The sequence below is a fragment of the Canis lupus genome, chromosome 37 (genome assembly GCF_048164855.1).
Source record: "Canis lupus baileyi chromosome 37, mCanLup2.hap1, whole genome shotgun sequence".
NCBI lineage: Eukaryota > Metazoa > Chordata > Mammalia > Carnivora > Canidae > Canis > Canis lupus.
The window spans coordinates 10789434-10808570 of record NC_132874.1 but is presented as its reverse complement, the minus strand read 5'-3'; the positions used below and the strand labels follow the sequence as shown (position 1 = coordinate 10808570).

At 41.0% G+C, this 19137-nt stretch overlaps 1 protein-coding gene and 1 long non-coding RNA gene across 15 annotated transcripts in view; one reads left to right on the top strand and one right to left on the bottom strand.

Annotated features, from left to right (window-relative positions):
• Positions 1-19137, bottom strand: part of ATXN1 (ataxin 1) — a 413109-nt gene that overhangs the window by 278220 nt on the left and 115752 nt on the right. Inside the window, exon 1 of one of the 14 annotated variants that reach the window (XM_072814245.1) lies at positions 12379-12517. The exons of the other annotated variants lie outside the window; for them this stretch is intronic. The gene's annotated coding sequence lies outside the window, so the exon portion shown is untranslated. Of the gene's footprint in view, positions 1-12378; positions 12518-19137 lie in introns of those variants that run through there. 14 annotated transcript variants of the gene reach the window in all.
• The window catches only part of LOC140626451 (uncharacterized), a 30387-nt gene continuing 23847 nt past the window's right edge, over positions 12598-19137 (top strand). Inside the window, exons 1-3 of the long non-coding RNA XR_012025597.1 lie at positions 12598-12703; positions 15632-15884; positions 18832-18884. This is a non-coding gene — a long non-coding RNA (uncharacterized lncRNA). The remainder of the gene's footprint in view (positions 12704-15631; positions 15885-18831; positions 18885-19137) is intronic.

Below are 19137 nucleotides of genomic sequence, written 5' to 3'. Positions count from 1 at the left end.
ACATGGAGCCAGCTTGGGATTCTCTCTCTCCCTCCCCCTCTGTCCCTCCCCACCCTAAAAAAAAAAAAAAAAAAAAAAACTATTTTTGCCTATTTAGACCATCTAAGGGAATTAGCTGAAACACTACTGCAACTTTGTGAGGTCAGTAAGATGGCCAGTTATTAGAAGACGTACATCCACACATGTATACATATATTTATATACGTGTTACACGTATATATAAACATATATATTTATATACGTGTATATATAAATATATACATACACAATACACACGGAATTTTCCTATAAACCATCAATAAGCTAAAAATATAGGCAACATAAAGACCAAGTGCACAATTTTAACCAACACTATAAAATCTCCAAGGAAAACAACAAAAATTACTTGAATCCTATGAAAATAGACAATGCTTTACTAAGGGGCAATAGAAGTCTTAAGTAAAACTAAATACATAGATCAAAACTTGCAAAAGTGTAGACTTCAATTCTCTTCAGATTAACATGTAATCTATGACAATTTATTTTGAAAGATATAACCAAATTAGCCTTATCTTTATATAAAAATTAATGAATAAACAGGTAAAAATGGCTAAGGATTTTTGGAAAAAGAAAGTTATATGGAGGAATCTAAGATTGAACATATTAAAAACTATGAAAGCCACAAAATCCAAACTAAAAGATGGAGAGTGGGAAGCCTGGGTGGCTCAGTGGTTCAGTGCCAGCCTCAGCCCAGGGCCTGATCCCAGAGTCCTGGGATTGAGTCCCATGTCGGGCTCCCTGCATGGAGCCCACTTCTCCCTCTGCCTGTGTCTCTGCCTCTCTCTCTCTCTCTCTCTCTCTATGTGTGTGTGTCTCTCATGAATAAATAAAATAAAATCTTAAAAAAAAAGATGGAGAGAATAGAATAGAAAGCTCAGAATTATATCCAAGTTCATAAAAATACCTAGTACATGATAAAGGTGGCATTTCCTATCAGTGGGATAAAACAGTATTAAATAAATGCAAAAACCAGTGAGCCATTTGGCCTGGTTCATCTGATCCTCAAGCCTGAGATCACACATCAAAATAAGCTCTAAATATAAACTATGAGACAATAAAAGAACTAGAAGAAATTATAGGTGAGTATTTATCTGATCTTAGTGCATGAAAATCTGTTTTAGGTATAAATGAAAAAATATGTTTGACTACACATACATTTTGAATATCTCTGTATCAAATTCACCATGAATAAAATTTAAAGGAAAATATCAAAGTGGGGAAAATATTTGTAACATCATTGACAGAGTTAACAACCCTATTCAAAATGAACATATATATATATGTAAAAAATATATATCCTAATACAAAAATAAGCAGAGAACATAGTTTTTAAAAAATATATAAAAAACAGAAAACCTAAGATGAAAAAGTCCAACCTCACTCAAAACCACACACACACAAAAGGAAATTAAAACAAGATGTAATTTTCAACTTATTAAATTGACAAGGTTTTTGCTTTTCTGTTTTTTAATTACAGCACTTCAAGCTCTCTGGGAGTGCAGAGATGCAGACATACATTGCTTTCTCTGGCTGGTGAGTGCTAAAATATAATATTTAAAAAATATGTATCAAAACATTATAAAGGCTCTTACTATTTTTTTTTAAAGATTTTGTTTATTTATTCATGAGAGAGACAGCGAGAGAGAGAGAGGCAGAGACACAGGCAGAGGGAGAAGCAGGCTCCACACAGGGAGCCCGACGTGGACTCGATCTCGGGACTCCAGGATCACGCCCTGGGCCGAAGGCGGTGCTGAGCCACCCGGGCTGCCCGGCTCTTACTATTTGAATCCACAGTTCCAGTTTTAAAAATGTATCCTAAAGGGGTGTCTGGGTGGCTCAGTCAGTTAAGCATCTGCCTTCAGCTCAGGTCATGATCTCAGGGTCCTGGGATTGAGCCTCGCATGTGGTTCCCTGCTCAGCAGGGAGCCTGCTTCTCCCTCTCCCTCTGCCTGCTGCTCCCCCTGCTTGTGCTCTATCTGTCTAATAAATAAATAAAATCTTAAAATAATAATAATGATAAAAAATAAATTTAGAAAAATCAAAATGTATCCTAAAAAAACAGAGATGTCCAAAAATAGGATACATGTTTGAGGAAATCCAGCCCAGCATTACTAAGAATCACAAAAAAAAATCTAGAGAATCACATGCTCAATACATTAGATTACTTGTGTACGTTACAGTTATCTACAGGAGATGTAAAATGGTAGGGGCAATAAAATCATGCTGCCTGGGACTCAAAATAGCATGGCGACACCCTTGTAGGGGCCGGTGTTAAAGTCAGCACCCCAACAGTATACTCAGCATGATCCCAGTTAAAGAGGGTATATGACTAGAAATACTAAAAATGGTCATGATCATCTCTTTTTTTTTTTAAAGATTTTATCCATTTATTCATGAGAGACACAGAGATAGAAGCAGAGACATAGGCAGAGGGAGAAGCAGGCTTCCTGCAGGAAGTCTGATGTGGGACTCGATCCCAGGACCTGGGCCGAAGGCAGACATTCAACCACTGGCCATCGAAGCATCCCTGTTCATGGTTATCTTGTGGGTGATCTGCCTTTCACTTTTTTCTGTATTTCTAGTTTTCTAAAGTGAATATACACCATTTCTGTGATCAGGGAAACTATGAAACAGGCTCTGGAGTCAGATTGCTTAGATTCACATTCTAACCTCTGCAACCTTGGGCATGCTGTTTATCCACTCTTAACCTCAACTTCCTCCTCCACCAAGTCAGGCTAATAACAATAACTACCCTCACTGGGTTGCTGTGATGACTCAATTTTACAATGTATGTAAAGTGCGTAGTATGGTATCTGGACCATAATAAATGCTCAGTAAATATTAAGTATTATTTTGACTTTAAAGCAACAGTATCCACCTCCAAACTTTTATACTAGAAGAGATTTTGTCTGGGCTTATTCCTATGCTGGAGGAAAAGCTGAAGTCTTCAATGGTTGTATATCCAAAATGCTTGTTATTCATATTCATCCCCTCTCTCCTGTCTCTCCCCCTCCCTCCCTCTTTTTCCTCCTCTCTCTCTTTGTCTGACTTCCTCCCTCTTTCTCTCTCTCTCTCTCTCTCTCTCTCTCACCCACACACACACTCAAGATTAAGATCCTCATGTCCTAGGATTCTGACAAGTTTGAGCAATAGTTAAGATGCAGCCTCAACAGAGATCATTTGAGCAATGCGGGCAGTCCGCCATGGTCAACCAAGGTCAAAACAGAGATGGCTTCGATAAGGAAGCCAGATGATTTAAGAGAACAGAGGCTGCTGATAATGAGTTGGCCAATGTGTGGTCCCAGAGAAGGCTTTCACTCTGCCGTGGCATAGACAGCCTTACAGCTGGGTGAGCAAAGCGCTCAGGCAAAGGAAGGAGCTGGGCTGTGGAAGGAGCCCCCGAAAGGGAGTCAGTACACCCAGGTTCTAGGACCACCACCCCCTCCACCCACCAGCTGAGCATGTAGTCCTGCAAGACTACACTCTCCCCACTGACCACACGAGACCTCTCAGGGCCCCCACCAACACCTGAGTTTCTATTACACAGGATGACACCTTCAGCTCCTCACAATGGTTGTTTTATTTTAAATTTGAGAGCCAGTTCCAATATCTCAAAACAAGTCAAAGGAAATTAAAAGAATAAATAAAGCATCCCAGGCATCCCTAATATTTATTTCGCTTTCCCCATCCATGTTATTTTAGTAGATCTAGCAGAAAGCGACAAAACCTAGAAAGTGACAAATGAGTGCAGATTACAAGGCAGCACATGTTCAGGCAAGGTCATTAGATGCCATCAGAAATGGTCTAAGGACACATGCATTTAGGAGATAACGCAGCTCAGCGGGTTATCTATAAATCGTTCTACTCTGGGTCCTGTCTGCGGCTCTCACACACTGGCTGTGGTCTCAGAGCCTAGACAATTAAACATGGCTGGAGAAGGCAATACGGACAAAAAGGAAATGTTTTTACTGAATCTGAAGCGTGGAGGAAATCTTTGCACACGCAACACCAAAATAGGCCTAAAAGGGGACATGGCTGTTTTTAAGGTACATATAGAGAATGAAACGATTGATGGTTCAATCTGAAGAGAAGGAAAGATGCTCTTATGCAAAAAAAAAAAAAAAAAAAAGTCACATCAGCATCAGGGAGGGACAGATGACAGAAGGCAGAAGAGGGGAGCAGTAGAAACAGGCTTTGGTGTCAGGCACTCTGGTTTTGAATTCTCACCCTTACCTCCCGCCAGCTGGGTGAATATGGGCATGTAGTTTAAGCTCTCAGAGCCTCCATTTCTAAAAGTATGCACAATGGTAGTAGCAGTGTCTATCTCAGAGATTACTGGAATGATTGAGTCAGTCATTCACTCAATGCATAATTACCGAGCCTCAAGATATGCTGGTCCAGTGCCAGATGTGGAGACAAGGAGGCACAGCCTCCACTTATATAGACTCCAAGTCTCTTAGGTTTTAGTGCAAGAAGAGAGAGAAACAAACATATGAAAGTGGTATCAGGAAAAATTAAGGCAGTTAAAGGGATGGAAAGTGTTGGGGGTGTTATTTTACAGTTAATTGACAGTTAAAGTGACATTTGAGCAAAGATCCAAAACAAGTAAGAGAGTGAGTCATGAGACCAGGGAGGGGAGGGCGATCTAGTAGAGAGGCCAGTAAGGCGAAGATACTGAGGCAGGAACAGGCTCGCATTCAGTGGGGCATTTGTAAGGAGCTAATATGCTCAGGGCTTGCAAAGGCATGTGCTCACATGATGATGAGGATGGTTGGTGGTGGTGGTGGTCTCACAAAGACAGCCAAGCCAGCAGAATACAAGGGATGTGAGACTAGACACCGCCCTTGTTAACTAAAGTTATAAAGTGACAAAATTAGTATTGAACACAGGAAGTACTGATGAGGATCTTGACTAATTTTCATTTATTAAAAACTACAGCTCTATTTTTAGGTATATCCGTCAATCTAACATCATTCAAGAAAAGCTTCTCTGAAAATTCTATTTCAGGAATGTAAATTATTTGAAATAAAAATATTCTGTGTGCGTGATTTGTTTGTTACCCAGCCACCCTTCTGTTGGTATCTAGCCTGCTAATAGTGTGTATGTGGTATCTTAAAGAGTTACTAGGCAGGGTCCTTAGAAATTTCAGAGGAACAGTTAAGTGGCAGAAATAGCTAGTAGGTTTTCATTTCCACATACACTCTCAGAGGAAAAAGCGTTTTAATAGATGTCTTTCTAGGCTTTCAGCCTTTCCTTAACTCTCTCGGGACAAAACTCTTCTTTACTTGTTTAGTTATGCATATTTTTGAATTTGATAAAGAGCCATTCATCTTGTATGAATTTTTCTTCAACCTACCTTTTTTTTTTTTTTTGGCTTCATATCAGATTGTTGAGATTTACCTGTATTGCTCTAGATAATTTTAAATCACACATTTTTGTTGGTGTACAACATTCTTTGATTACATCACAATTTGCTTATCCAATTTACTCTGAAATATTTGGGTGGTTTGGGTCTATTTTTTAAACCGATAGTAATATAAGTAAAAGCTGTGATGGACAGCATCCATGTTTTCCGGTACATGTGTACTGAAGTTCTTCCAGGGAACAAACTTAGAAGGAAAATTGCCGAGTCATAGGGGGTACCCATTTCTCTCTCTCTCTTTAAAGATTTTATTTATTTATTCATGAGAGACACAGGCAGAGGGAAAAGCAGGCTCCCTGCAGGGAGCCTAATGTAGGACTGGATCCCAGGACCCCAGGATCACGCCCTGAGCCAAAGGCAGATGCTCAACCACTGAGCCACCCAGGTGCTCCTCTCTTTACTGGATAATGTTTAAGTCTTGCCTAAATGTATGTACCAAGTAACACTCCTACCTGCTGTTCATAAGCATCAAATACCATTTTTCTACCTTAGACCAAAATATGCCCTTTGCCACTGGGAATTGCAGATCTCAAATCATTCAAGTGCCAGTTCCAACTACAACCTCAGTGAATTCAAGACTGGTCTTTGAACAAATCCGGATCTGAAGAAATTTCAGTTCTGTTGGCTTTCTGGCTAACTCATCACAATCAACTTTACATGCAAACAATCCCCTCCCAAGAACAACAATCAATAATCACATCTTGCTGGAGCCACGATGCAAAATGAAGATGTTTCAATGAAAGCAGACATGCTTAAAAATATTTTGGGTATCTAAATTAATCTGGACCAAACTAAGCATAATCTAGATATCTGCCCCTAGCCTCGTGTTCCTTTTATTTCATGGCATTTTTATAGCTAGACTCTTCTAGTACAAGGCATGTTTGCATTTCTGAGAACTAAGAAAAAATTACTGGATTTGCTCTCTTCAAAAATCTCGTAGTCATGAATATACTAAAAACCAGAGAACTGTATATTTTAAAGAGGTGAATTTTATGGTATGTGAATTATCTCTCAACAAAGCTGTTACTAAAAGTGGCATCAGCTAAGTGAAATAAACCAGTCACAAAAGGGCAAGTCCTTTATGACTCCACTTACATGGAGAACCTAAAATAATCAAATTCATAGAGGCAGAAAGTAGGAGGTGCTTGCCAGGGGCTGGGGGGAAGACAGAATAGGGAGTTAGCATTTAATGGGGACAGTTTCAGTTTTGCAAAACCACGAGTTCCAGAGACGGGTGGTGGTGATGGTTGCACACCAATGAAAATGTACTTAATGCCACTGAACTGTACACTGGAAAATGGCAAAGATGATAAATTTTATGAGTACTTTACACTAATATGTATATTTACATTAGTGTAATATATATTCATGTAAAATAATTATACATTCCATACAAGCAACATGCAATATATACACTATATTACACTACTACACATATATACAAAGTGTATATACATATATAATGTACACGTCTACACAGCTCAGAAGTAGTGGTAGCTGTGTATTGTTTCAGTATTAACACGGTCATGTTCAAGCAAACACAAGATTTCTTTTTTCACGAAGTCTCATAGCTTGTGCACCACAGTCTGAGCATTTTCCCACTTTTCATATTTTTATAAGCAATACCGAATTTCAGTGCACAAATGCTACAACAGCATATACTGTGGGTGAGAAGAGGATTAAAAAACATCATGAGTCGAAAGTTACTGCTCACATTGCAACCTTGACACAACGACTCTGCAAAAACAAGGGCTTAAATTTAACAGAACACACCACGATTCAGAAAACGCTCCTAACATATGCCCAAGGGGACTGAGTCACGCTTACAGCTTAACTTAAACTCCTGAATTTTTTGACTTCTGTATGTTTAAATTCTCATCACTCTGCAGCTTCACCCTTTGTTTCTGCCACTGATCATATAATGCAGCTCTTATCTGACATCATCTCTACCATGAAATGCTTGTTTTTGAGCCGCCTGAGGTTCAGAGGACACTTTAAAAAATGTTAAACCATAAAAACTGTCAACCACTACTGGCAACGGAGGAAACAGGCAAGTCTTCTTTGATGCTGTCTTTGTGTCTAGAACAACCTTCCCACTTCTGCTCCCACGTGGACCAAGCAAGCTACAGCTTTTCCTTCTCTCTGAGCTCACCTTAATTCACTTCTCTGTGATTCTGTAATGAAGGCAGCTGTGATTACAGAAGTGAAGAAGAGAGTACTAACTACCCTGGGAGACCAGGAATGAGTGTTAATTTAGGTCCAGAGGTCCCAAAATATAAATTGCATGGATTACATGTCTAAGGTATGTCTATGCAATAACCCATATCTGTATCCCCATCTTTAAGAATCGTTCATGGTCCCCGATAAAGGGATGTCTGGCCACTCTGGAGGGGCCAGAGGATTTAGGGATGGCGTATCTCTTACTTAACGTGGCACTGAGTCAGGTAGACCACGTGTGACTCATCAGGTTCCCGCTGCGAAGCCCACAATCTCCCTGGAGGGGCAAGGCATTTGTCACGTGCAGGGAGCGAGTCATAATAGACAATTTTTTAATTAGCACACATTTATTCCGCAAATATTTACCGAAGATCTACTAAGTGCCAGGCACTGTGCCTGACATCAGGGACAAATATAGGACTACGATGTGGTCTCAGTAGAGAGACAGATGGGGTTCAGTATCGAACAGTTTTACCATGGAGTCTTCAGAACACTACAGCTGGTAAAAATAGCGGCTTTGCCCTCTCCAAAAAAATGCACTGAGCACACATAAGTAATCCAGTTAGCGAGTGAACATTCTGGCCATGAAAGAACATATTTGGAACGAACACAGTGATATCTTCTGAGGCTTTTCTCCTCAGAACCTTGGTTACCAGGCATTCCAGACACATGAATGCTCCAATATCCATTGAGAGGCAAATGACCAACTTTCCCTAATGCAAGTTTGCCACCATGGGACATTTGAATAAAAATGAGTGATTCTACTAAAGAGCTAGAGATGGCACCTGGACTTCCTCTTTCATAACAGACTTCACAAATCCTTTTTTTATATCTGCCTTTCCCGACAGATTCCAACCCCAAAAAAGACAGGGAATGAGTCCTCCCCATGTGCAGTTTTCCCTGGTGACTAGCACAATGCCTGGCCCCTCCTGAGCCATTAAAAACACTAACGGCAACAGCATTTTAAATTAGCTAGCTGCAAAGGATAGTAAAACTGACATCTGAAAAGCTGCTGAAAGAGACATCTAAAGACTGGATGATTAATATAATCCATAATCAGTCAATGAATGGTTTCGATTAATGACTCGAGTCTATTTACGTATACTGTTATGGACTGAATTGTGTCCCCCTTCCAAATTTTTATATTGGAAGTCCCACCTCCCAGCACCCCAGAATGTGGCTGTGTTTGGAGACAGCGCCTTCGGAGAGGTAATTAAGGTCAAATGAGGTCAAGCGGGTGGGGTCTCAATCCAGTACGACTGGTGTCCTTAGAAGAGGAGATTAGGACACACACAGTCAGAGGGAAGACCACGCGAGGACACAGGGAGAAGATGGGCAGTCACAAGCTAAGGAGAGGGAGGGTCCCACAAACCTTAGAAGAAACCAATCCTGCGGACACCTTGATCTCAGGCTTCCAGCATCCAAAACTGTGAGCAATGCATTTCTATCAAGCCCCTCAGTCCGTGCTACTTTGCTAAGGCCGCCCTCACAGATGAGTACAGATTCTGGGCTCTGGCCTTGTAAACAATCATTCTGGAAAACTGAAATGTGAATGTTATATGGCAGAAGGAGTGCTGGGACTGGAATCAGGAGCCCCCAGACCTCCACATCTGGTGCCAGCCTGACCTCTCGGTCAAGCCCATTTTGATTTTGGGTCTGTTACCTCATTTTAAGATACAAGGGTAGATCCCGGGAGCACCCAGTTTCAGGTGCCACCACGTGGAGAAGTCAGCACTGCCTTCTAGGATCAGACGGAAATGACAGAGAGGTGTGTGTGTGTTTCCTTTACTACGTTCTGCCACCACGGGAGGCTCTACAAACACTTGCCTTTCAATTCTTGAACCTTTTCATCAACATCAGCCAACCTCACTCCAAGCACACGATTGTCTCTCTGCAAGTATCCTACCACAGGGGGGATATCCATGCAACTGAGCTCCCCTGGATCACTCAGCACCTGGGGGACATCAGTTTGGGGAGTCACGTGAGAAGTGACAAGAACAACAGAGGAAGAATGGCTCTGCACATTGCAGAGCTCTAGCATATTCTGGCTGGAAAAGCTAACATCTTCTGAGCAAAGATGTTAATGAGCCCTACAAACAGAAATTACTGCAACAGAACAACAGACATCTTAATTAATTTTTTTTCTCCAGCAATATTAGCACTAATGATTACAAAACCATCAACAGTAGCTCAAGTGAAGACAAAGAAACAATCACATGCCCGTGGTACAATCGCTGTAGAGACACACAGTGGACTGTGCGTCCAGCATTCATTTTCCTAAAAACTGCCTACACACACAGGTGCAAACAGTCCTGTTCATACTACATGACCCAAACCCCAGATACGCTGTGGATTGTTGGTTGGGCTGGGGGCTTGTTTGCTTTGTTTTGTAGCCTGTAAGGTCAACCTGTTATCCTTCCCTAAAATCCATGAGACCCTCCCATGTGCTTGTCAAAATCCCCATTTCAAAATTCCCACTGCCTCTGATGAGTTTCCCTTACTGGCAACGAAAAGAGTTCTAATTAGTAAAACCAGATTTCAAAGACAAACAGCAAAGCAGTTAACATTAAAAAATAATAAAAACCTAAAAAAATTTTTTTAAGGTTTATCCACGTTGCCTGCTTAGAATTTTTTTAACCTTCTAGTAGAAAAGGCAAGTACACAGAAAAAAAAAAAAAAACTGCTGACCATTTATTAACTAGTACAAAGGTTAAGATGAGGATGCTTCCCGACAGTGTTCCTGCCATGTTTTTCTTGTCCTGGAGCTAATGGGTCTTAGAACTCTTGCCTACCAGGGCAACCTCCTCCGAACGGCGGGCGTCTCATGAGTTGCTCTCTCATTAATTCTTTCAAAAAGCATTTGGAGGATCTCTGTATTTTGCAACCCACTTGCGGGGGTTCAGAAGCAAACAGGAGAAAAAGCCATATATGCCATCAAGGAGAGCTCCTCCTAAGAAGGGTACAAGCCATCCTGTCGTTAGGTTAGAGTTGCTAGGCCAACTTAGAGAAACAGACGTGTTATTTAACGATATATCTTACATACAGACAAAGAAATCTAAAGGTCTATGTAGATGGATGACAGTGTGGACCAAACTTATGAACAAACTTAGGCTGAAGTGCTGGGTAAGAAGCATCAACAGATGAGGTAGGGAACAGCTCGCAGAAGCAATCACATCAAAGCAAATGATGATATCAGAGCATAAAGGTGTAATAACCTAGTTCCCCTGGGTACTCGGTACCAACCTCATACTGTACTTATCCCAGCATTGCATGCTTGTCTATAAATCTGCATTTGAGAAAATTCTGACATTCGAGGGATGCATTATTAAAAATGTGCTTCTTGGGGCGCCTGGGGGGGGGGTCAGTGGCTGAGCATCTGCCTTTGGCTCAGGGTGTGATCCTGGGCTCCTGGGATCGAGTCCTGCATTGGGATCCCTACATGGAGCCTGCTTCTCCTTCTGCCTATGTCTCTGCCTCTCTCTCTCTCTGTGTCTCTCATGAAAAAATAAACTCTTAAAAAAAAAAAAAGTGCTTCTTGGGTGGTAAACTAACAATTGAAGAGTTCATGAAATCCCAAACACTAAAATAGGAAGTAAAGATATAATGACACTTGTCAGAAGATATTAAGAAGACATGGCAATAAAAGGAATCTGTTCACAGAGAGAATGATTCTAAATACAAAATGGTCAGATTGATACTTAGAAGTGTGGCTATTAATAGAAATAATATTAGAGAGGTTTCATTATGTAAATGGCTTATATGTCTGCCAGAAATGTACCCAGTGGTAATTTGCATTTTTGCTGTAGCAGAAATTTCAAGGATTTCTTTCACTGAATTATGAGGGACCCTTTCATTGGTACACCATAGCCTTTACAATCACAATTTTTAAAACCCCACCTATGCTCTTAGTTGCTCTTAGATAATGATAATAATTAGGTACTTTTATGTGCCAGGCACTGTGCTGCCTGCTTTATGTGCAGCAGTATTGTGATCCTGTGAGATAAAATTATTCTTCCCGTTGTAGCATTCAAAGAATGGAGGCTTGAAGCAATTTGCCCAGGGTCTCACAATTAACAAAACCACGGATGCTGGCCTTGAACTTTATTATCTCTCTGACCCCAAGCCCATGCTTCCTCTCACTGCCATGAATACCAATGGTCCAAAGTCTGGTGACATCAATAAGCATAGAATTTCAGATAATGACCTGTGACCATAGAAATGGATAGTGATCATAGAAATGGGTCTAGAAAGATGGGCACTTCTGGTCACTCCTGTTTGCAAATCTCAGTATATGTTCCCACCCAAATAGTACCCATATTTGCCACCTGAGACACTTGGATATTGGTGCCACACTCAGTCAGCTCTTGATATGGCACAAAGGACAGGTGTCATAGGTCAAAATCCTGTATCACTCCAAAGGTAAATCCCCAAGTCCCACCATCTTCCCTACATCTACTCGGGAGGTCTCGCTGGATACTCCATGGACCTCTAACATCAGCTGCATCCCCCTACCACCACCACCTCTCATTCAAATCCTTGGCTTTATGATCCATAATTCTATGGGACTCTCTCTTCTTTAGTTCTTAGTCATTCAAATCAGTGTTTTGAAATCCCAAGGTGATTGTAAAACTCATGTGAGCCACAAAGCTTCATCAGAAGGGCTAGTCAATACCAGTTTTATTTCAGATACATCTGCTTACCTCCCTTATACACCCTTTGAGGAATTTTTCCATTTTCCATAAAATAACTAAAAATCAAGCATCAGAAGCAAAGAAGAAGAGAAGCAAAAGCTCAAAAATAACCCACTCATACTTGAAAACAGAGCATGAGTTTAGTATCAGGCAGGGCTGGTCTAGAATCCTTGTTCTATGACATAGTAGCTATGACATGGTACTCATTTGTACTCATACAGCCTTTGTCTTGCATCATCTGTAAAGCAAAAGCAATAGTGTTCATTTCCTGGGCATGATGAGGTTTAAAAGGGAGGTTTTAAGTTAATGCTCCTAATGTGGGGCCCAGCACGAGGTAAAGTTCCTATCTCTTCTACTCTGGTCCAAGGGGAGTGGACTGTGAGCCCTGCACCTTTTCCTATTCCTTGTTCTTCCCTCACTGCCTCCCCACATAACCCCCAGCCACTGGCCCATGTTCTATGGGCTGGAGACACTCGTTCTGGGGCAGCGAAAAGGTGCCTGACTCAGTCTTGTCACCCCCTGGGGATGAGCCTGCCAATTCTGCTCATCTATTGAAACCACCTTACAGAGCCGTTAATGAGGATTTCACATGAGGATATATACAGGAGAGCCCAGTAAACTCAGACAGGGGGTAAACACTGGGTGACTATTATTTCCTTGAGATTGGTGGGCAGATAGGAAGAGAGGAAGTCCTTGCTCTCCAGAGTCCTGATCTGAATTCCTATAGGCAAGATTTTTGGCAATGACCCAGAACCACTTAAGCTTCCTAGGAGCCATGCAACCAAATACAGCAAGACTAGATAATGAAGCCCAGGGATGAGGGGTTGGGGGGGCTAAAGGTCCCACAGTGGGAGGTGGCACCCCCCCAACTCCATGCTGCATTCAGAGAGTTCCAAAAACACAGGAGGAGCTTTAACAAAAACAAAATACAAGAGTTACCATGTCAACACTAGAGTTTCACAAACACCGACCTCTACAGACACTAGAAAATGTGAAATTGCTACGCAATCTGAAGTTCAGAGAAAAGCACATTTTTTTTAAAAGCGGAAAATAGATGAGAAAGGTAGATGCATTAAGTACTCATTTTTAGAATCTCTTATCGATATATCATATTTTATTATAAAGAAACATTTAAAAGGCATGTAAACCTGCTAACGACTGCATAAGATTTTCTTGTTTGACAGATTTAGAGATCTAAGGCATGGCCATAAATCTTTTCCAAACAAGGAGGATTATAAACAAAGTAATTAGTTAATTAATTAATTAGACACACAAACCACTATTGACAAGCCTGGAGAAATCCCTCCCAATGCCTTTTTTGTTTCTTTTCCAGGTTTGGAGGGAAAAATCCTTGAAAAAAACATGACCTACTACACATATGATTCCTCACTTTAATGTTTTCTCCCCAAGCACCCACAAATCCAGGTCAACCCAGTTTGCTTCCATTTCTTGCCCAAGTTCAAATTTCCTACTTGATGCCTACCATCTGGAGCCCTCAAGGGGCTGCCACTGTCTAAATGTGTTTGCCAACAGATGCTGCTACATTCCTCTTCCCGAGAGGCACCTGCCGCGCTGAGCATGTAATGTGGCTGCCAGGGCAGGCAGATGTGTCAGAAAAGGCAAATATCCCAAGCTGTCCAGGGACGTTGGAGCAAATATGTCCTGAGCAGCTTCAAGTGACTGTAGACCTAAGACGTGAAGTTAATTAATGGAAGCCCAAGCAAAGATGGTGACAGCTCAAAGCAAGGGTGTGAAGCTCGTGTCATTTGGTAAAGAGAACCCAAGAAGAAATCTCCTAAGGACAGGACATTAATGCCTGCACCGTATTTCCTTTGCAAACTAAGACATTTCAGTTAGAAACATGTCTTTACACTCCGGAGGGATTTTATAAGGTGTTGACCTGCTACTAATTGCAGCAATGCCTACATGACAGCTAACAAAATAGCTCCTCGCCCATTTGATTCTGATTACCTAGCTGCCATCACAGCTTCTTCCCTCCAACTGAATGAACCTGTTTGTCGTCCAGCTTCTTTATGTTCGATCCTCCCAAGCAATCATCTCTAGCTTGAAATGCCCTTTTGTCTCTGCTTCACACAATCATGACACTTGTTTTCCTACCAAACACAGTTGAAACCACTCTCCCCTAATCCCACCTGAACTAACCCCGACTAGTTCTGGCATGCATGCAACCCATAGACTCAACACTTACTTAGCACTAACAAAGATTTCTTTTAGGAAAAAGTAAATTCTACATATCCCTAACCTGTAACTTTGGCCAAGTTATTTCTTCTAAATGGGCCCCAGTTTACTCATCTGTAGAAGGAGGATAATAATAATTCCAATCTCTCAGAGTTGTGAGAACTAAACATTTATTTTTATGCTGTGTGTATGTATGAAGACACACCCATTTAGTCCATGTAAAGTGGTTATGAGCCTGGTACTGGGTACACCGTAAGTATTCAGAAAATGTCTATTGCTTTGATTCACATTGCTATTAATATTACTCTGTGACTTGTGTTACCATTGCATTGGTCTGCATCACTTGATGACTAAATTCTGGGGATCAGGAGCTATTCTTATACATTGCCCAGAAACTTGAGGATGTGAGGATGTTCAGTGGGAACCAAACAACAAAGTTACAACCTGGCAAGGACTCGAGTACTTCTGCCTTAGCCCACTCTGCTAATTACAAAAGCTCATTCAGATGTGTGAGTTCAGGCAAAAAGAAATAATTGTATTTGATTCTTGAAGTGGGACAGCAATAAGATAAATAAATACGTCTAAATTTGCAGAGAGAAAATTTCTTTTTTTTAGAGAGAAAATTTCAACAGGGCTTTAGAATGAGAAGGGCAACCTACTGTGGTTCATGAGCACATCCAGAAGCTTCCTGAAGGTATGACTGAAGCAGAGGTGAGAATGTGTGAGCTGATGAGGACAAGAAGCAGCATAGCCCTGAGCACAGATACAAAGCCTCCTATGCCAGGGGAAGGGCAAGGAGCACAGGCCATGCAGGGGAAATATGGTTTTCTGAAGGGTGTATAGTGCAGGTGCATATTAGTTGCCCCAGAGCTCAGCCAGCATGTAGTTCCCCCAGTAAAAGTCACTTGCCCATGGAGAGAGATGCACACCTGAATTTACACCAGGGGTATTTCCACCATGTGTGCTAGACCACCATTTACATACCTGCCCCCCTTCCACATGCTCTGCTTCTATTCTTACCCTTCTCATTTCCCATGTAAATCTGTTGTCTTTTAATCCTCAGATACAGAATGTCACAGTGGACAGAACCTCCAAGGATTATCCGGGCTCCTGTCCTCCTCTTACAGAGGAGGAAACTGTTCCAGAAAGGTTCACAACTTTCCAAAGGTCACAAAATTTGTGGTATAGCAAAAACCGAAACCTAGATGGTGTGGCCACCCCCCTCTCCCCAAAGCAGTCGAGTTTCTAATTCTACATCATCCAATCTGCTTGCTTTTCCCCCCTTCCTGGCCCTCCACTGTGCCTAAGTCATCAAGGTAAGTTTTATTGGCAAGCAGGCCACTGGAACAGGCCTACATTTTCAGGTAGGACAAAGTATATTTGGCGATTTTGTACTTCATGGTCATTCTGCTCTGCATCATGCATATGGACCTTCTGCCTATGCCATCTTTCATTCCCCCCTAATGGTCTTTGACATCAGTCCACCCTTAAGATATCTGACTAATAAAAAATTTCAATGGTTAATAAATATCATTAATTTATAAGCTTTTGGGGATCCCTGGGTGGCTCAGTGGTTTAGTGCCTGCCTCTGGCCCAGGGCATGATCCTGGGGTCCCGGGATCTCTCTCTCTCTCTCATGAATAAATAAATAAAATCTTTTAAAAAAAATTTAGAAGCTTTTTATAGACAAATACTTCATCCTTTTTATTTTTTATTTTTTTAACATTTTATCCATTTATTCACGAGAGACAGAGAGAGACATAGGCAGAGTAAGAAGCAACCTCCGCGTGGTGAGCCTGATGTGGGACTCAATCCCGGGACCCCAGGATCACGACCTGAGCCAAAGGCAGACACTCAACCACTGAGCCACCCAGGTGCCCTCTCATTCTTCTTCTTTTTTAAAAAATGGGTTTTATTTAATTGGGGTCTTTTCTTCCCAGGCCATGGCAGTACTATTTCAGGGAAATGCCATAGCTTGAATCCCAGGTATATTTAAAAAAAAAATCTAGACAAACTAGTTTTTACACCTACCAAAAAGACTGAGAACCATAAAACCACTCTTTGGAAAAGGGAGAAAGAAATTAATTTAGTAGACTAGAATTCAACAGCTGTTTCTCAAACCAGAGTCACCTGTAACAAGTGACTCCTTAGCAGGGAAAATTATTTATCTTCAGATAACCATGTCAAGCTAGGAAAAAATGTTTCAAAAATAGCCATTAAATTAATTTTTCTTTAAGTGGCATGGGGAGAAGATAAGAAGCTATATATAGTTCAACTGTACTAAACTCCTAAGAAACTCTGATACACTGTACACTGCCCCAGGCAAATGGCAAGTGGGGGAAGGGAGATTCCCAGGAATATGTGATTCATAACTGTTAGTCATCGCTTTGGGAAATTTTAGGACATAATCACTATCAGTTAAACATTATTATTTGCTAAATGTCCAAGATACAAATTTCCTTGGAGACAACTGGTGACAATATTAAAGGTTCTGCACAGCCCCTTAATTTTCCTATTTTGTGGGCTGGCAGATTTTTGGGAATTTCACAACTGAGTATGAAGTAAATTTATTTAATTACCATATGCATAGGCATGGTTTATGCACACTCTTAATCAGACTGGTAGATCCAGTATGTGGGGTCTGAAGCTTATAAAAAGTTAGTAAAGGAATAAAAGAGAGTATTGGTGGGTGGGTCTTTCAGAAAGAGTTCACAAAATTAGCAACCTAGAATTTGATACCAGGTCTACGGAGGGGACTGTGGAAGTGAGGGGCTGCAAATCTGAAGCATCACCAGCTCCAAAACAAGAGTGCCTGGTTCATGACACATTCAGATTGTACACAAGCAACACAAAGGTGGGGACAACTGCCAATGGCCAAGATCTATGTATTTCCTTACAGTCTTCTTCAACACTAAACTGCAAATACTCCCATGCACATTTTTGCCCAGCTCAACCAGGTAAACGGAAATATTTACACTTGATGTTTTAAATGAGCTATTGAACTACTGCATGAATCCCAATATGTGGCTTTACTACTTTGTCAAGAAATACTCTTGTCCAGAGTAATTTATTTGGCCGCAATGCATAATCTGTGGAGACCCACTAAGGGTTCCTAAGAGAGTGTGTCAGATTAGCCATCACAGTACAGCTAAACTCGGCAATTATCCTTGGGTGTGGACAAGATGGGGAAGGGCAGTGCTGAGTGGTCTAACACAGTAGAGTGCCCCTGAGATGAATGAGCTTGAGTCTAGGCTCAGTCAGAGGTGGGGAGAGGCCCTCTTACAATGTGAGTTTCTGCCTCACACCAGGTATCCCATGCAGGGAGAGCACCTCAGTACATCTTCGTGATGGCAAGACAAAATGAGAAGTGAGAAAAATCTCTGAGTGCCTCAACATTAAATCAATCCATGGAGCCTTTCACCAGAAGAAAAAGATGTATCGTGACAGAAGATTCTAAAATCATAGGCGTCTGGGATTTGAGGCAAATCTCTACCTTAGCACAGCAGAAAGTCATTACTGTTCCATTAACTTTCAGGAAGTAGATTAGACCTTTCTGGGCTTTCTTTCTTAAGGCTCTCGGAGCTCCAGGGTGCCAGTGAAGTGCAGCTTAGACCAGCAGTGGCAATTCCTAGAATAGAAATCTGAAAATAACACATTCACTCTGACACGCCAACCCACTACTTTTAATTGTGGCTCATTAAAGATGTAAATAGAAGAAGACTTATGTTCACCTCTACTACAATTTCACTGCTGCAGTAAAATCACAATGCTTCTGTTTCTATGCAGAAAGGAATACTTCTGCTTTGCGGAACATCACCGCAAGCAGAGGGCTGTGATTCACCAGTTTTCCAAGGGCAGTCATCACATGTTTCTGCCTGCTGTTGGACAGAGGCAAGTATACGGGATGATTAATTTAAAAATCAACGAAAAGAAGAATAAAAGGCAAGTCAGCCCAAAGATGGTATCTAACAAATGCCAAATTCTCCCCAGGAGGCATTACGGAAATGCAAAACTGCCTATAGGAATTCTGCAGAGGATTCGGGCTGAAAAGGGGCGAAACCCAAGCAAGGGAAGATCAACCTCAAAGATGAATGTGAAAAAAAAAAAAAAGGATGAATGTGAAATCACCTATTAGGCATTTGAATTTTGCCTTACAAATATTTTTTCCTTCAGTGTACTAATGAAAATATTTTTTCTATGTCTTCTGTTTACTCATATTCCTTTGTTCAATTGCCGTATAATTAACATACAATGTTATATTAGTTTCAGGTGTGCAACATATTGATTCAACAGTTCTGTACATCAGTGCTGGCAAGGTAAGAGTAGTCACCATCTGTCACGATGCAACATTATTACCATATTATTGGCTATATTCCCTGGGCTGTACTTTTCAATCTCTGTGACTTACTTATTTTATAACTGAAATTTTGCTGCTTACTCATATTCTTACAGGACCTTCTTTCCTGAAGTTAGAATGAGAATTATATCTTATTGATAATTACTAATACAATGAAGTATTAAAACTGAATACATGAGAAAAGTTCATTTAGAAATCCTGTGTTAAAAATA